We start from the raw sequence: 16,444 nt of genomic DNA on the forward strand, positions 1-16,444 counted from the left end.
CAATAAATTATTGTGGACTAAAACCAGGTGTTTCAGTTTCATTGTCCAACCCCTGTAGATTAGAGTACACTAAGCATTAATATGCTATAACTTTTTTTTGTTCGTATTATACTTTAATTGTATATAAAAATAGTACAAAAGTCTTACTTAAATTGTGCTAGGTGTAACCTTAACTTAAATGGAACTATTTTAAATATACTTAGAATAAGTAACATTTAAACATTTAAACTACTTCATGTATGTAACCCCATATTTTAAATAAGCTTACAGTCAAATTATAATACATTTAATGAGTATTACAACTGTAGCACTATTTATTATACACCAGGTATATTAGAAATGTACTCAGAATTGATGAATTGTCAGAAATATATGTGCTCTATTTACATTAGAGTACAAATATGCTTTGTGGTCCTGTCTTTCCTGTTGTTTCGTTGGGTATAAAATATATTTTAATATACTGTATTAAATTTTTTTAGTGTGTTACTTTAAATTTTCTTTATTTTTTTAATTTAGTAGTAGTAATTTAATTTACTTTCTAAAAAGTTACATGATACATTGCACTTTGAGTGAACTACTGTAACAGCTGTTTTAAACACACTTTGCTAAAAATGTACAAATGTATATTTGGAAATATGTATTTTAGAAGTTTATAGAATTACATTTAACTAAAAGTGTACTTCATAGTAGTCTATTTATTTAAAATATACTATACTGTACTTTTTAAAAAATATGATCAATGTTTACTTTCAAACATTCCATGAAAGCATAATATTAATGTACTTTTAATATATTTAAAGTAAGCACATAAATCTGTTGGTATATTTACATTATTCTTTTTAAGTACAATTAAGTATATATATTTTTTTCACCAGGGTATTGATATGTGTACGGTGTACAGTTTGAACTTTTTCATATTTTGTCACATTACAACCACAAACATAAATATATTTCATTGGAATTTAATGTGAAAGACCAACACAAAGTGGCTGCGATACAATTGTGAAGTGAAAAGAAAATGATGCACGATTCAAAACATTTTTAAAAAAATATAAAACAAAAAAGTGCAAAAGTATTCAGCCCTGAATCAATACTTTGTGGAACCACCTTTCGCTGCAATTACAGCTGCAAGTTTTTTAGGGTATATCTCTACTAACTTTGCACATCTAGTGACTGAGATTTGTGGTCATTCTTCTTTGCAAAACAGCTCAAGCTCAGTCAGATTAGATGGAGAGAGTTTGTAAACAGCAGTTTTCAGATCTTGCCACAAGTTCTCGATTGAGTTCAGGTCTGGACTTTGACTGGGCCATTGCAGAGAAACAGATACGGTACAATTCTACAGTGAGTTTAGAAACCAAGATGTGGTTTTAATGTTATGGCTGGTTAATGTACAGCATTCATTTGACTGTTAGCCCTCCCAGCATCTTCATAAAAAGGGGGATATACAGAAAGTTTGAATACCCTTGTTCAATTTTTATGTTTTGTTGATTTTTGAAGTACAAATCCTCTCCCGAGAACAAATTGAAATATGATAATTGCATACAGTATAAACTTAAACCTGAGCAGTTAATTATATAAGCAGTTTTATTAAGTATGAATTAAAATGCACAGTGTGTTCTCTATAGAGGATTTAACTTTAACTGTGCTGACACTTTCCCAAAGAGCCCCTTTTTTTTTTAGCAATCTATAGGCAAGCCGCCATCCACGCACTGTGTGTCTTTGCTATCGTAACGACAGGAAAAGTACGCCTTGCATGTACTTATGTGTTTTGGGCGTAACATGCAATAAACTAATCAGAGTATCACTTGCCATTCCCTTTAAGAGCCAGGTGAGCTGTGACTTTGGCGGATTGCTATTTAAACGGTGCAGCTACCTACCTGGACAGGATGTGTCCAACGATTTTCAGCAGAGAAAACTGACCTGCGTTTATTGTTGATGTAAAAGTTTGCGTAGCTGCCAACAAGCACAACAAGCACTTTGTGTTTGTGCACTGCTGTGTGCAATGCGTTGAGTTGACAATTCACTGATTCCTAGATGCTAATGAACGTCTGACCGTTGATGTCTGTATAGGTTGTATTCAGTGAGTGGTGCACCTGTGTTTTCCGTTGCCAAAATAGCAATACATCACGCCCATCGACATAGATATATTCACAAGCACTGTTGCTATTTATACAATGCAGGTGCAAGGTGTAAAAATAGACTGTTGGCAAGGTGTGAGATAGTAATGAGCATCACAACACGACTTCTGCACTGTGTAAAATACGGCCCGAAGACTCTCACTGGTGTTGCGTTTTGTGCTGTGAATCACAGGAAGAGAGAAAGAGAGAGAGAGAGAGAGAGAGAGAGAATCTGTTTGAAGTGTAATGGATGACATTACTTACCATCAGGTGTAATAAACTTCAGCTGAATCTATCAACAGCGATAAATGCTTTCTGAGAGGCTTTTAGCCAACTCTTCTGGAGGCCTGCTACTCCATCCACTTACGTACCTCTTTCTCTCTCTGTCTCTCTCTTTCTCTCTATCACTCACTCTCTCTCAACATGCCCACCCTACGAATAGAGTGATACATTCAGCTAGTCACCCCTCTTTACTGTGAGGGTGAGAAGTAGAGAGATAGAGAGAGAGAGAGAGAGAGAGAGAGAGAGAGAGAAAGAAAGAGAGCGAGAGAGAGAGAAAGAGAGAGAGGACATGTCATTAGTGCACAGTGGGAGTCACCAGTCTGAGTTTTAATGAGAGTTTCAAGAGCAAGATCAGAATAACACTTAGCACACTTCAGTCAGTTTTGCTGTATGCACATATATAGTCATTCATACAGTATGAATAAATGAACATACCGTATTTCTAGGACTATAAGGCGCACATCAAATTCTTACATTTTCTCAAAAATCTACAGTGTGCCTTATAATCCGGCGCACCTTATGTGTGAATTCAGATTGTGCTTAATGACCTTGAACCGATTTTATGTGGTATAGGGCTCTCTTTCCAGGTTTTACACCAACTTCTCATCAGATTTCTTTCATTTCTGTTTGCAAATAAAGGGTTAATCTACAGTTACAGTAGATACAGAATCTGCTGTGTGATGCATCTGCACACAAAGAGGCGTCGGCTTCTGTTCACACTTCTGTGTTTGTTAATGCAGAACTGTTCTGCATTCCCTTACTTAAGTAGAAATGTTGGTTATCTATACTTTACTGGAGTAATTATTATTTTCAGATGACTTTTTACTTCTACTTCTTACAATTTCACACAATTCTCTGAACTTTCTACTCCTTACATTTTAATAAAAAAAGCATTGTTACTCCTATTTAATTTCAACTCGTTTTCATTTCGGCTTCTCAACATTCAATAAAACCCCTATCCAGATAAATCTCTCCATCCAGATAGAGTGAATCTGATTGTGAGGGGATGTAGAGAAGTATAAACATATATAATTCCAACATCCTATTGATTATAGGTCATAGCAGATGTATGGACAGGTCTGGTCCAAAATGCCAGGGCTGATCACCAGTATAGGGTATGTTTTAACTTGGATCACCAATGTTCAAACTATTCTTACGATCAAGTTTCAGCTTAGACCCTCTGAAACTATTTTTGAGCTGGATTTTTCAGCTTTTTACATCAACAGTAATTTTGACCAGGTGTCTAAACCTTTCTATGCAGTTTAGCTTTATCTGGGAAGTTTTATTCTCATTTATAATATCTTTTTTATATTTAAATGTATTTATCTTTTCATCTTCAGCACCAAAAGCATCCCAGAAAAGATCCCACAACATAGACGCCCTTAAACAGCTAAAGATCACCTCAACGAAGCCACTAAGTGGCGCCAAAGCGCCGCGCGCCCAGCCGGCCCGGAGCGCGAGCGTGCGCGCCTGAGTGAGTGCGCAAGTGTGAGCGAGAGCGCGCGCATGAGGCGGTGCGGCGTGAGCCCCGTGCTGCCCTTCGCCGCTGCACCGCGTTTTCAGCGCGAGACACTCCGAGCGGCGGCGGATCCACAGCTCCTCACACCCGGACCCAGAGAGCACGAGCGCGGCACGAGCGCAGGAAAACACAGCTCAAACCAAGCGGAGCGCGGGAAAATAACACAGCAACTCTTTGATCTGATGCGAATGATCTGATAAAACATTTAAAAACATTTAAAACAAAACAAAATTGAGAAACAAAAAAATTATAAATCAATAAAAGCACTGAAGAGAGGCGGGTTGAGTTTGGTTCATCTCGTGCGCGCGCTTTCAGGTTGACTCGCTCGAGTGAGGGAGACCCGGCACGAGCGCGGGAGTGAGGAGATCAAAGGGCTGGTGGCAACTTTCCGCAGGCGCGCGCGCGAGAGAGGAGAGGTCTAGTCTGACCCGGTCCAGAGGACGAAGAGATCCTCGGCTCGCTCCTTTTTACTTGCTTGGATAACTAACTGTCTTGGTGTTTTGGTGCGCGCTCGCTGTTTGTTGCGGCGGTCTTTGCGCTTTGAAGTGCACGGGCAGAGAAGCGCAGCGCAGCGCAGCACGGCGCGCACCGCGGACAGACAGTGGGGCTAGTGCAGCGCGTGCTGGACCGGAGCGCGCGAGCCGTCCGGACTACATGGCTTGGAATGGAAGTGCAATGAAAAATAAACACAGTTGCACGCGGGAGTAACAATACATAAATAAAAACACAACAACTACAGGTAATGCTGTTTATATTTTATACACATGCTGGTTTAATTTTTATTTGAATGGAGATTTGTGTAACCCTTTTATGTGTGTATTTATTTGGATGCAGTTTGGGATGCAGAGAGGAAGGTGGGTGTTTGCAGTGGATATGGGGCTTGGATGGCTATAGAATGCACGTGCTGTCATTATAACAAGATTTTACTTGTTACACTTGCAGCATTTTAGCATAAAAAATAGATTTCATGAAGGTAGCACCATATATATATATATATATATATATATATATAGTCCCTTAAAAAAGCATATGGGGCGTGCCCTTATTTTTTAGGTTACACTTGTATTATATAATAAATATTATGATATATTGTTTTAACTTATATATACTTATATATGCATTGTCCACGATAACAATCACTGTATTGTGTTTCTGTAATACTTGATATATAACAAAACAATTGTCTATAATACTTCACTGTATCTTTGTTACTGAAGAGGATAAAATACTCCTAAATAAGAACATTTCATGAGTTCGAGTTTCTGAGAGTTTAGAGTGTCTAAGCTTAGCCGTAGCAGTAAACAGATAATGCCTGTAAATTTATCTACTTACCTCAACATATCTTACATTCATTTGGCCATACATTTGGCCAATACAAGCTGGAGTTGTGCCTTTATAATATTCCCTGTGTTTGAACTTTCTGCCATGGAGCTGAGAGACTACACTAAACTGATGCACTACGAAAGAGAGGGGTCGAGTGCAATTCTGAAATAGCACACTAAAATAAATAAGCTGGTCTTATTTTAAAGTTGTCAGTGATTGTCAGTGATTGTGAGGTATCTGTCAGGATTGTGAGATACCTGCAATATGTATATATATATATATATATATATATATATATATATATATATATATATATATATACATTTAAACACACGTCCCCTGCTTCTAATACACCTGATCCTTTCAGAGAAGTACAGTGGGTATGTTAAAGCAGGGAAACCTCTAAAATGTGCAGGAGATTGGAGCTTCAGTATCAGGGTTGAGTGAAGAACTGAGGGTTTCTTCTGCTGCTGCTGCTGGTGTTGAAGCTGATGTTGCTGCAGCCTCTGCAGGACAGCGCAGTCATGCTTTGCGTCGTGCACCTCTGCCTGGCAGCTGGTTGTTTTTTTTATACGTGTATTCTGATAAGCCCCGCCCATGTGCGCTAAAATTTATAACTGCTTGTTAGTCGTATAGAAAATAGGGATAGATGGCCTGTATCAACACAGTTGGACAAAATCAAGGCTTGTGCGTTCTAAACACTGCGTTCTATAGAGTTAAAATCAACGAAACCCTCAAAGTCATGAATTAAAAAGGGTATAATTGTGATGTACTGTCCAATCAGTAACAGGAAGTGGGTGTTGTATGGACTTTGATGCATTCTAATTCATTTTGAAGCCTTTTAGTTCAGCCAGCATCCAAAATCTTGGTTATTTGTCTTCTTGCATTAGCGATGATGTCAATTAAAATCTTAATTAAGTCGATTAAAGGAGAACTCTGGTGTTAAATATGCTTTTTTGTTGTAGTAAAACATGATAAAAAGTACTTATCTTTGATGAATAGCACAACTCCGTTCTCCCACAGCGTTCTGAGATCCAGAAATTTTAACAGTTTGTCCAAACGCCCTTCAGACTGGGTGACACGGGGTATAATTTGCTCTGATAAATCGCTTTTTTCACCGTTATCCAGCTCAAAGTAGCTCCACACCTCCTTGCTAGAATCCGGAGAGCCCTGACATTTAAAACATTAATAAAGGCATTAATAACTTAAAAAAGTGCACAAGAAGCTTATAAAAACACTGTTTACCTCCTATAATGCTAGCTTCAGCTCCAAGCGCCGCCATTACTGTACTGGTAATCACATAGACATATATATACATAGACTCCACATAGCATAGCAGCCAGCACCCGGAGTCTATGTATATACATATATACATATATATATATATATCTATAAGTGTTTTTTAGCTTGTTATACTACACCAAAAGTCAATTTCACACCAGAGTTCTCCTTTAAGTTGTCCATTTATTTGGGACCACAACTCAGCTTGAGTTTGTATGCTCTGGAAACGTCACTGTCCATCCAGTTGATCATTAATATCATAAGATGTTGATACTGTAAGTTTTATCCAGAATACATCTTACAAACGTCTCACTTCAGTGTTCAAATCCAAAATTCATGTTCAAATCCCAATATCTGCCAAACATAATAATGGTACCATTTACAGACTGTCAAATCTGGACATTTTAACATTTTAATACACTGAAGTGTTGTTGGTATTAAGTTATGGTGTGAACAACATCTGTGGATCTAACATCTGTTTAACATCTCATTCCAACGTCATATTGACGTAGAAAATCAACTTATACATACGTGTGCTGAGGCAGGGTGAGTAATACCCAACATCTGGTCAATGTGATCATTATAGTATTTTCTTTTTTATTCTTTCATGTCATTGACATTTGTATTTTTTCAGTTTATAATGGTGTGGTGTGATATAACAGAAATTCAATATCAGAAGAATTTTATATATTGCTTTACTGTAGTGCTTGGCGGAATGACCAAGAATGTATAATATGGTATTTTTCAAGAATTCTGAATAAACGATTCTGTACCCAGGATCAATTCTGGGCTTTTCTGGGAGACGAGAGAAACTTTTCTCAGAGCTGTGGATAGATTGCACAATTCCTTTCTTCTCTTTTCTGAGTGAATAATTGCTGTTTGCTGTTGTTTTTCTATTTTACTCGAATAAAAACACTCATACCTTGAGGAACAGCAGCAGGAGCTCCTCAGATAAAGTGCTGTTCTCATTTCTCTCCAGAGATGAGCGTTTGACTTCACAAAGCTGAGCTACCGTCACTACAGTGAGTTAGCTTGTTATGCTAACTGACTAGCATTAGTTAGTGGAAAATACATACCAGTTTTCGTTTGCACTCCCAGCTCCACTACCATACTGCAAAACTATTAAGGTGGGTGATATGGCCCTAAAACAATATCATGATATTTTTGGGTATTTTTGCTATAAGGACATTCCTGCCAATTAATAAAAAATAATACTGCAACAAAAAAAAAACAATAAAGTATTTATTTAGCATAAATATAACACTTTTAGACATACAGCAGAAAAAAAAAAAAAAATATATATATATATATATATATATATATATATATATATATATAAAAATGGTTGCCTTTTTCATAAACAGTAACCAAGACAAACCATGAAACAAAAACAAAAATATATATAGTGCAACATATTTAGTGCATGCATACAATTCAAAGTAAATACAATTAGGTAAAAAAATGAATATACTTTGTGTAAATACACACTACTTATACTTTCTCTATATTTCCATTAAATATATTTTGAAGCAATTTGCTTTAAATTGAACACTGTGCTGATAGCAAAAATGTCTTGTCATTAAAAATGCTTAAAGTTCACTTTAGTGTATTTTTTTCCAGTAAGAGTAAGGTGTACTACACAGTATGTGTGTCAATACAGTAAATTTACAGTAGAAAAACTTATACTTAAATCTACTTTGGAGAAGTTGTAAGAAAAAAGGAATTAAAAGCGTAATCAAATGCTCTTATGTTATATTTAAATATAGCTTAACTACAACTGAAATATACTTAAGTTGCAGTAAGTCGTTTTAAAATAGTACATTGTTTAAAGGTATTTAAGTACGTAATAATTTTAATGCTAAAAGTATAAAACTTTTCCGTGTTAAAAATGCGCCTAAAGTATACTTAAAAACTTAAATGCACTTTTCTTTTACAAGGGAAGATTCTTTTAGCTATATGGGTAAGAACTAGGGGTGTCACGATTCTCTAAATCAGCGATTCGATTTTATTTCCGATTTTAGGGTCACGATTCGATTCGATTCTCTATTTTCTTTTTTTTTTTGCCAGTTTTAGATTAGTCTATGATCAGTCATTGGTTTGATTCATCAGATTTACAATATCTTATTTCAAAAGGTGGGCTTGATATAAGTGATGCAAAGTGATACAAGTGATCTGTAATACACCACATTAGGCACTAATGGTCAAATTTAAATAATTTAATTAAGATATATATGTAATGCCATCTAGTGGCTTTTTTTGGTAGCAGCAGTGTGCACTATTAAAACAGCAATGTGCAACATAACAAAATAAATAATACAAAAATACAGGAACAGTCATGTACAAAATAATAGAACAATTAGAGCCTTAACAAACTGAACTCTATCCTACTATAACAGTTAAACATGAAAAATAAGACTTTAAGTTTTTTTCTTTAATAAAGATATATTATTTACTTTATCTGAGAGAAAGATGCTCCTTAAGGTACCAAAACTATTAACATATTTGAGGCTAGAAAAAACAACTGTTTTTTTTATATTTTTTTTTTTACAATTTTCTTTAAGAAGAGGATAATGTCCACATTCTCTGGAGAAAGGGCTGCTCTTTCAGCAGTCACAAGAATCAATCAAACACTATATTGAGAGGAATATTTAGATTGTATTTGTTACAGTATCATCCAGCCCCGCGATGAACCCTGGTGAACTAGACGGCACGGTTTTCTGATCAAAGCTGGTCTGTAATGAATGACGAGCCGCTATAGCGTTCTAAACAGCTTGGAAATGGAGCGAAGTTGCGCTGCAGTCTGCGGGCGAGGTCTGCTGCCTCTCTCAAGTACAATGCAGTGTAATTAGAGTAAGTTTACAATGAGTCGAGAGCTCACAATGGTGATTTACTAATCACTGTAGCAGCAGGAAGCGGAGAGAGCGAGCGCGAGAGCGCGAGAGAGGGAGGGAGAAACAGAGGGAGCTAATTATGTTTGGCAACTTGCGCTGGAGCGGCTGTCTAAAGTGGACTAATTTCGGGCCTTTGTGTATCGGCTGCGTTCTCCTTTATTTCCAAAAACTTTGTTTAAAAGCCTATTTATCTCGTGTCCTCACATCCTCTGCTTTCCCTTATCGCTCTGTCTCTCTCTCTCTCTCGTTCCCTTCCCTGCTCTCTTTTACTCTCTCCCTTTCTCTGTTCTCTCTTTCCTTTATTCTAGTTTTTTTCAATTACTTTCTCTCTCTCTCTCTCTCTCTTTGTCCCATTTTCTCTATCTCTCTCGCCCTCTCTCTATCTCTCTGTACATCTATAGCTCTCAGCCGCTCTCTCTAATGTGCATCAATCACAGCATTATCACATTCCCATTTACATTTAAAAGTAATAAGAGTAAGTGCATGAATTCTCACCGAAGATCGTCGCTGTCAGACAAGAGCCTTGGATCTTCAGTATGGCAACTTTTGCAGGAGGACTTTTAACTTTAACTTTTAATGGATGTCAGTAATTCTGAAAAGATTTTATTCTTAATTATTTAGGTACATTTAGATTAGTCCATCCATAAATCATGTCATTTTGACACGGTGTAAAGTACAACTGCAAGTTTTAAACAATGTAAAAATGTGAGCAAATGGCATGTTCTCCTCCACCAGTCTTACACACTGCTTTTGGATCCATTGGAACTTTATGCCACTCCTGGTGAAGAAATTAAAGCAGTTCAGCTTGGTGGTTTGATGGCTTGTGATCATCCATCTTCCTCTTCATTATATTCCAGAGGTTTTCAATTTGGGAAAATCAAAGAAATTTCAACAAGAATCTTGGATCTTCAATATGGCACCTTTGCAGGAGGATTTCTCAACTTTTAATGGATGTCAGTAATTCTGAAAAGATTTTATTTCTATTCATTTGGGTACACATCTATAAGTCTTTCCATAAATCATGTCATTTTTACACAATGTAATGAACAACTGCAAGTTTTAAACGATGTAAAAATGTGAACAGATGAAGACGGACATGGTTGAGGCACTAAAATGCTGACAAAAGACATGGGACAGCAGTCTGTAAAATTTTGTAGTATTTGGTGGAATAACCCTGTTTTTTAATCACAGTTTTCATGCATCTTGGCATCATGTTCTCCTCCACCAGTCTGACACACTGCTTTTGGATAACTTTACGCTACTCACTCCTGGTGTATAAATTCAAGCAGTTCAGTTTGGTTTGATGGCTTGTGATCATCCATCTTCCTCTTGATTATATTCCAGAGGTTTTTAACTTGATAAAATCAAAGAAACTCATCGTTTTTAAGTGCTCTCTTATTTTTTTCCTAGTATTTTTCTTATTCAGTCCTTTTATTTTATTTTATTTTATTTTTTCCATTATCCTTATGATGCAGTGTTTTTATCCATAGTCAGTTTTAGGACTTTTTTGTGTATAGGTATGTGTGTGTGTGTGTGTGTGTGTGTGTTAGTTTTGCGGTGTATAACAGCAGTAGCAGGAGCAGCAGTAATAACCTTCCAGCTCCTATTGCTCTGATCCTATTCCTGTCTGATTAATTAGAGTACCACCCCCTCCCCTCCCTCCTGTCCAGCCCCCCCCCCCCCGAGTCTGTGTGTGTGTGTGTGTGTGTATCTGTGGCGCTGTCGGAGTATTATTACAGTGTGGTTATTTGTGGGAATTGCTGATGGCTGAGGGTGAGGGGTCAGCCCTCGTGGGAGCGATGCAGGGCCGAGTGACATCGTATGTGTGTTTGTGTGTGTGTGTGTGTGTGTGTGCGCGACTGAGCCGTGTTGAGTTTCACCTACTTTAAAACCGCTGAGAGCTGCCTGGGAGGGGGGATTAATGTCTAACAGACCTCCGCTCACCCATTATCCTGTAATTGATCGCCTGTTAGGTGATTAATCCATCAAAGACATTAACACAGACACAGCTACTGAATACCTCGCTCGCTGTGTGTGTGTGTGTGTGTCTCCCTGTGTCCGTGTGTGCCCATCTATGTGTACAGCGATGTTTTAGGGCCATTTTTAGGGCCTATACAGTGGTTTAAAGATAAGACTGTATTTTATTTGGTTCATAGAAGCATGTCTGGCAATCAACTGTCTTTCACCAGGAGGTACACTACCTAAAAAAAGTTTACGCACTCTTGCAGTAAGACCCACTCATCAGACCACCATTTATATATGCACTATATTGCCAAAAGCATATGGCCACATACATTGCAATTAGTAATTCCACTCATGAAACTCTCTACGCTAGGGCTGCACGAAATTAAAAAAAAAAAAAAGACATTGTAAATGTTCTTTTTTCGGCTATATATTGCGATAATGAAAAATGCAGGGCCCATGACGTCACCAGCCCCGCCCCCACCTGGGCGCTTGATCCGGACTGAGTCAGCGGTGAGCATCGAAACCTGAGAAAAACAGTAAAACAACAGTAATCGTCCCTTAAATCAGGCATTTAAAAGGCTTTTTAAAGGTAAATAAGTGCATAGTTTTTTTCTGGGATTAAAAGCATGAGTTCTGCTGTACCTGGAAATATCTGCACTGTATAACTGTGCTGGACTGAGGTGCACAGCTTACCACACATGCTAATGTTTACAAGCACGTGCCCAACCATGTGGACGGAGGCCATGCGGTTACCTCATGTTTACTATATCACTGACAGTTGGCTGTGGAATATTTAGTAGTGAGTAGTGAAATTTCACCACTGGACTTGTTGCTGCACAGGTGCTGTATTCTATCACGGTACCACAGTGCTGGAGTTCACTGAGCTCCTGAGAGCCTGAGACCCATTCTTTCACTAATGATTGTAGAAGCAGTTCCAGCATGAATAGATACTGCTTTTATTAAACACCTGTGGACATGGAAGTAATTGGAACCAGTTCAATGATTTGGATGGGTAAATAAATACTTTTGTCAATATCTGCATACTATATCTGAGACATAAATGTAACTCCTTTACGTTTAGCTTTTCTAAGTCTGTATTGTTGATATTTGAGTATTTTCAACTCAATTGACATTTGAATGTATATATACTAAACTGCTTGAATTTTTGCTCCAGGAGTGAGTAGCATAAAGTTATCCAAAAGCAGTGTGTAAGACTGGTGGAGGAGAACATGATGCCAAAATGCTTGAAAACTGTGATTAAAAACCAGGGTTATTCCACCAAATATTGATTTCTGAACTCTTAAAACTTCCATCCATGTTCTCATTTTCTGCAAATAATTGCTCTAAATGACAATATTTTATTGAATATAGAATACAACAACAGTATTCATTTTACTAAAACATAATCAAAGAAACAAAAATCAGAGAAACTGATTTAGAAACTGAAGTGGTTTCTTTGTTTTTTTTTTTCCAGAGCTGTATATACTGTATATACGCCATGCTCAGAAATGAGTTAATATTAATAATTAGTATGCAATTGGGACACTAGGAATGGTTTATGAAATTGAATAACTTGTGTCTGCCTTTAGGTCTGCATTTTAGTAGCAGTGCCCTCTTGTGGAGAATCACTAGCCTGCTAAACACGAGAGAGTGAGTGATTGACTGATTGATTGATTGATTGACAAGACTATAAGTCTATAACCCGCTTTGCCTTTAAAATTACACCTACAAATATGACATCTATCCTCGATTTTATCAGATCTTCGGCAGTAAAGGCGAATGACAAATTGACCGAGACATCCCTCCGTCTGATCTGCACCGTTCTGTTCTCTCGTCCTTCGTTCCCAGCCGTGCTTAAATAGGCTGAAAAAGCCAGGAGCAGACTCCCATCCCTCGCTTCCTCTATTTCATCTCTCCGGGGAGGGAGAGGACAGAGAGAGAGATAATAGCTCTGAAAGAGGCTCACTGGGGATTCCCTCCTTGCTCTCCACCTGCAGGCTCTGCCACACATTCCTGTCCTCCGCTAAATCCTTCCTTCCTCCTGTTCTCTCACTCTATCAGCCACTACTTAAACAATGGCTACTCAGCCGAATCCGTGAAAAAGGCTGCGGCGTCTGCAGGTTTTTGTTCCAGCCGTGCTCCGCCGGGCCTGACTGTAATACTCACACTGCCTACTCTGTTCTCAGCCAATCAGGAGCCTCTGCAGTTTACCACCGTGTTATTTTGCACCCTGCGCAAGGTGCGTCACGATGCGTTTTACTACCTTACACCCTGTCAACAGCCTATTTTCACTCTTTGTACCCATGCCCTTAAAATAGCGTCTATATATTTTGCCGGTGGAAAAGACAGGAGCGCAATTGACTGATTAAAACCTTGACAACAGTCAATCATCAAAGTCCATTCCTATAGAATGTACAGAGCACAAACCCGACTTTTAACTCAAGAATAAGCAGAATAAAGAATAAAAAAAACATTGCTGTTCCCTTAAATGAGCTGCTGGTGTATCTTTACAGCGTGAGCGTGCAGTTTAGTTTCCTCTGCTGAGATGCGCAAAAAGTACAGCGCTGTTAAGATACGAACTCGCCAAAGGCAGAGCTCATCAAAACACTCCCATGATTAATTTATTACAGTGTTATTACATGGCATTTGCACATTTCAAGCTCCACAAAGTGTATAACCTTCATCCATTCATCCATCCATTCATCCATCCATCCAACTATTCATCCATCCAGCCAGCTGTCTCATTGTCTACTTTTCCACTCCTGTAACATCCATCCATGCAGCCATCCATCTGTCACAGTCTACTTTTCTACCATCCATCCATCTGGACAGATAGATTGATAAAAATAGAGCCCTATGTCTCTTTAATTTATCCCTATCTTCAACTATCTATTCATTCATCCATCTTCCTGTCTACTTTTCTTCCATTCATCTGTCATCCATCCATCTGATTATTTCTCATATATATCATCTATATATTCATTTATCCATCAATCCATATGTCTGTCAACTCCTATAACATTTATCCATCTATCCAGCCATCCATCTGTCTTACTGGCTACTCTTCTACCATCCATCAATCTATCTGATTACCTCTTTTATATCTCATCTCTCCATCAATTTATCCATCGATTGACCTGCCTGTCTAGTACTCTAACATCCATCTATTCAACCATCCATCCATCTATCTCACTCTCTACTTTTCTACCATCCATCCATCTGATTACTTCCCTTACCTCTTATTGATTTATCCTTTTATCCATTGATCCACCTGTCTGTCTACTCCTGTAACATGCATATATTCAAACATCCATCTATATGTTTTTGCTGTCTACTTTTCTATCATCCATCCATCTGATTACCTCTCTTACGTCTCATCTATCCATCCATTTATCCATCGATCCACCTGTCTGTCTACTTCTGTAACATCCATCCATTCATTCAGCCATCCATCTGTCTCACTGTCTACTTTACTTTCATCCGTCCATCTAATTACTTCGCTTACCTCGCATTGATTTACCAATTTTCCATTGATCCACCTGTCTGTCTACTTGTGTAACATCCATCCATTTAGCCATCCATCTGTCTCACTGTCTACGTTTCTACCACCCATACATCTGATCACTTCCCTTACCTCTCAATGATTTATCAATTTATCCATCGATCCACCCGTATGTCTACTTCTGTAACATCCATCAATTAAACCATCCATCCATCTCTCTCACCATCTACTTTTCTACTATTCATCCATCTTGTTACTTCTCTTACATCTCATCTATCCATCCATTTATCCATCGATCCACCTGTCTGTCTACTCCTGTAACATCCATTTCAATTCCATTTCAACCATCCATTTGTTTACTTCTCATACATCTGATTCATCCATCCATTCATCCATTGAACCAGCTATCTGTCTACTGTCTAACATCCATCCATCATTCCATCTATCATTTTGTCCATGAATTCATTCCTCTGTTTATCTGCCTACGTCAATTCCAATCACCCATCAATCTAGCTGTGCAACCAGCTATATGTCACCCTTTGTTACATTCATCCCTGAATTAATTCGTCCATCCATTCATCTTCTTCTCTTACATCGTTTCTTGAATTTGTCCATCCATCTGTCTCTTTCTCTACCATTCTTTAACTTTGCATTTAATCTTTCTGTTCTATCTGTCTATAGTCAGTATAATCCATCGTTCATGTATCCATTGATCCAGCTGTCTGTCTGCTTTTCGACTATCCATTCATTTTCTTCACTTACATCTCATCTATCCATCTATTGCTCCAGCTACTATACTACTATACTGTACATCCATCCATTTGTCTTCTTCTCTTACATTTATCCTTGAATTTGGCCATCCATTTATCTCTGTCATCTGTCTATTTCTCTTACATATATTCTGGCATCTACCCATCCATCCGTCTGTCTATATCTATCTATCAATCTATCTGCCTATTTCTATAATATCCTTGCATGCATCCACCGTCCATGCATTCGTCTTTACATACATCTTACATCTATCCATTCACCCATCTGTCTATTTTTTATAGCCCTTTATTTGTCTGTTTCTCTTATATTCATCCAACAGTCTGTCTAAGTTTCTATCAACCATCCATTCATTTACTTAACCTAAATCTTATCCATCCATTGATTTAGTTGTCACTGTTTCATCTATCTGTCTACTTTTTCATCAATCCATCTGTTTTTTTCAATGCCATCCCATCCATCCATCCATCCATCCATCCATTTATCTATTGATGCATTTATCTATTGATCCAGCTGTCTACTTCTGTAACATCCATTTATCTGTCTAATTCTCTTTTCTAGTGCAGCCATGCATCTATACATCCACCTGTCTGTCTGCTTCTTTTCAGTCCAATCTGTCTACTTTTTTACTGTCTGTCCATCCATCCGTCTATCTATCTATCTATCTATCTATCTATCTATCTATCTATCTATCTATCTATCTATCTATCTATCTATCTATCTATCTATCTATCTATCTATCTACACACAGTCTATAACATTTATAACAGATAGTACTATAGGAAAAGAGGAAGTG

At 37.7% G+C, this 16,444-nt stretch overlaps 1 protein-coding gene across 1 annotated transcript in view; it reads left to right on the forward strand.

Moving 5' to 3' along the window:
- The first annotated feature begins 3,905 nt into the window (after positions 1–3,905).
- tafa3b (TAFA chemokine like family member 3b) overlaps positions 3,906–16,444 on the forward strand; it is a 196,406-nt gene continuing 183,867 nt past the window's right edge. The window contains exon 1 of the mRNA XM_049486086.1: positions 3,906–4,657. The gene's annotated coding sequence lies outside the window, so the exon portion shown is untranslated. The remainder of the gene's footprint in view (positions 4,658–16,444) is intronic.

The sequence above is a fragment of the Astyanax mexicanus genome, chromosome 12 (assembly GCF_023375975.1).
Source record: "Astyanax mexicanus isolate ESR-SI-001 chromosome 12, AstMex3_surface, whole genome shotgun sequence".
Taxonomy (NCBI): Eukaryota; Metazoa; Chordata; class Actinopteri; order Characiformes; family Acestrorhamphidae; genus Astyanax; species Astyanax mexicanus.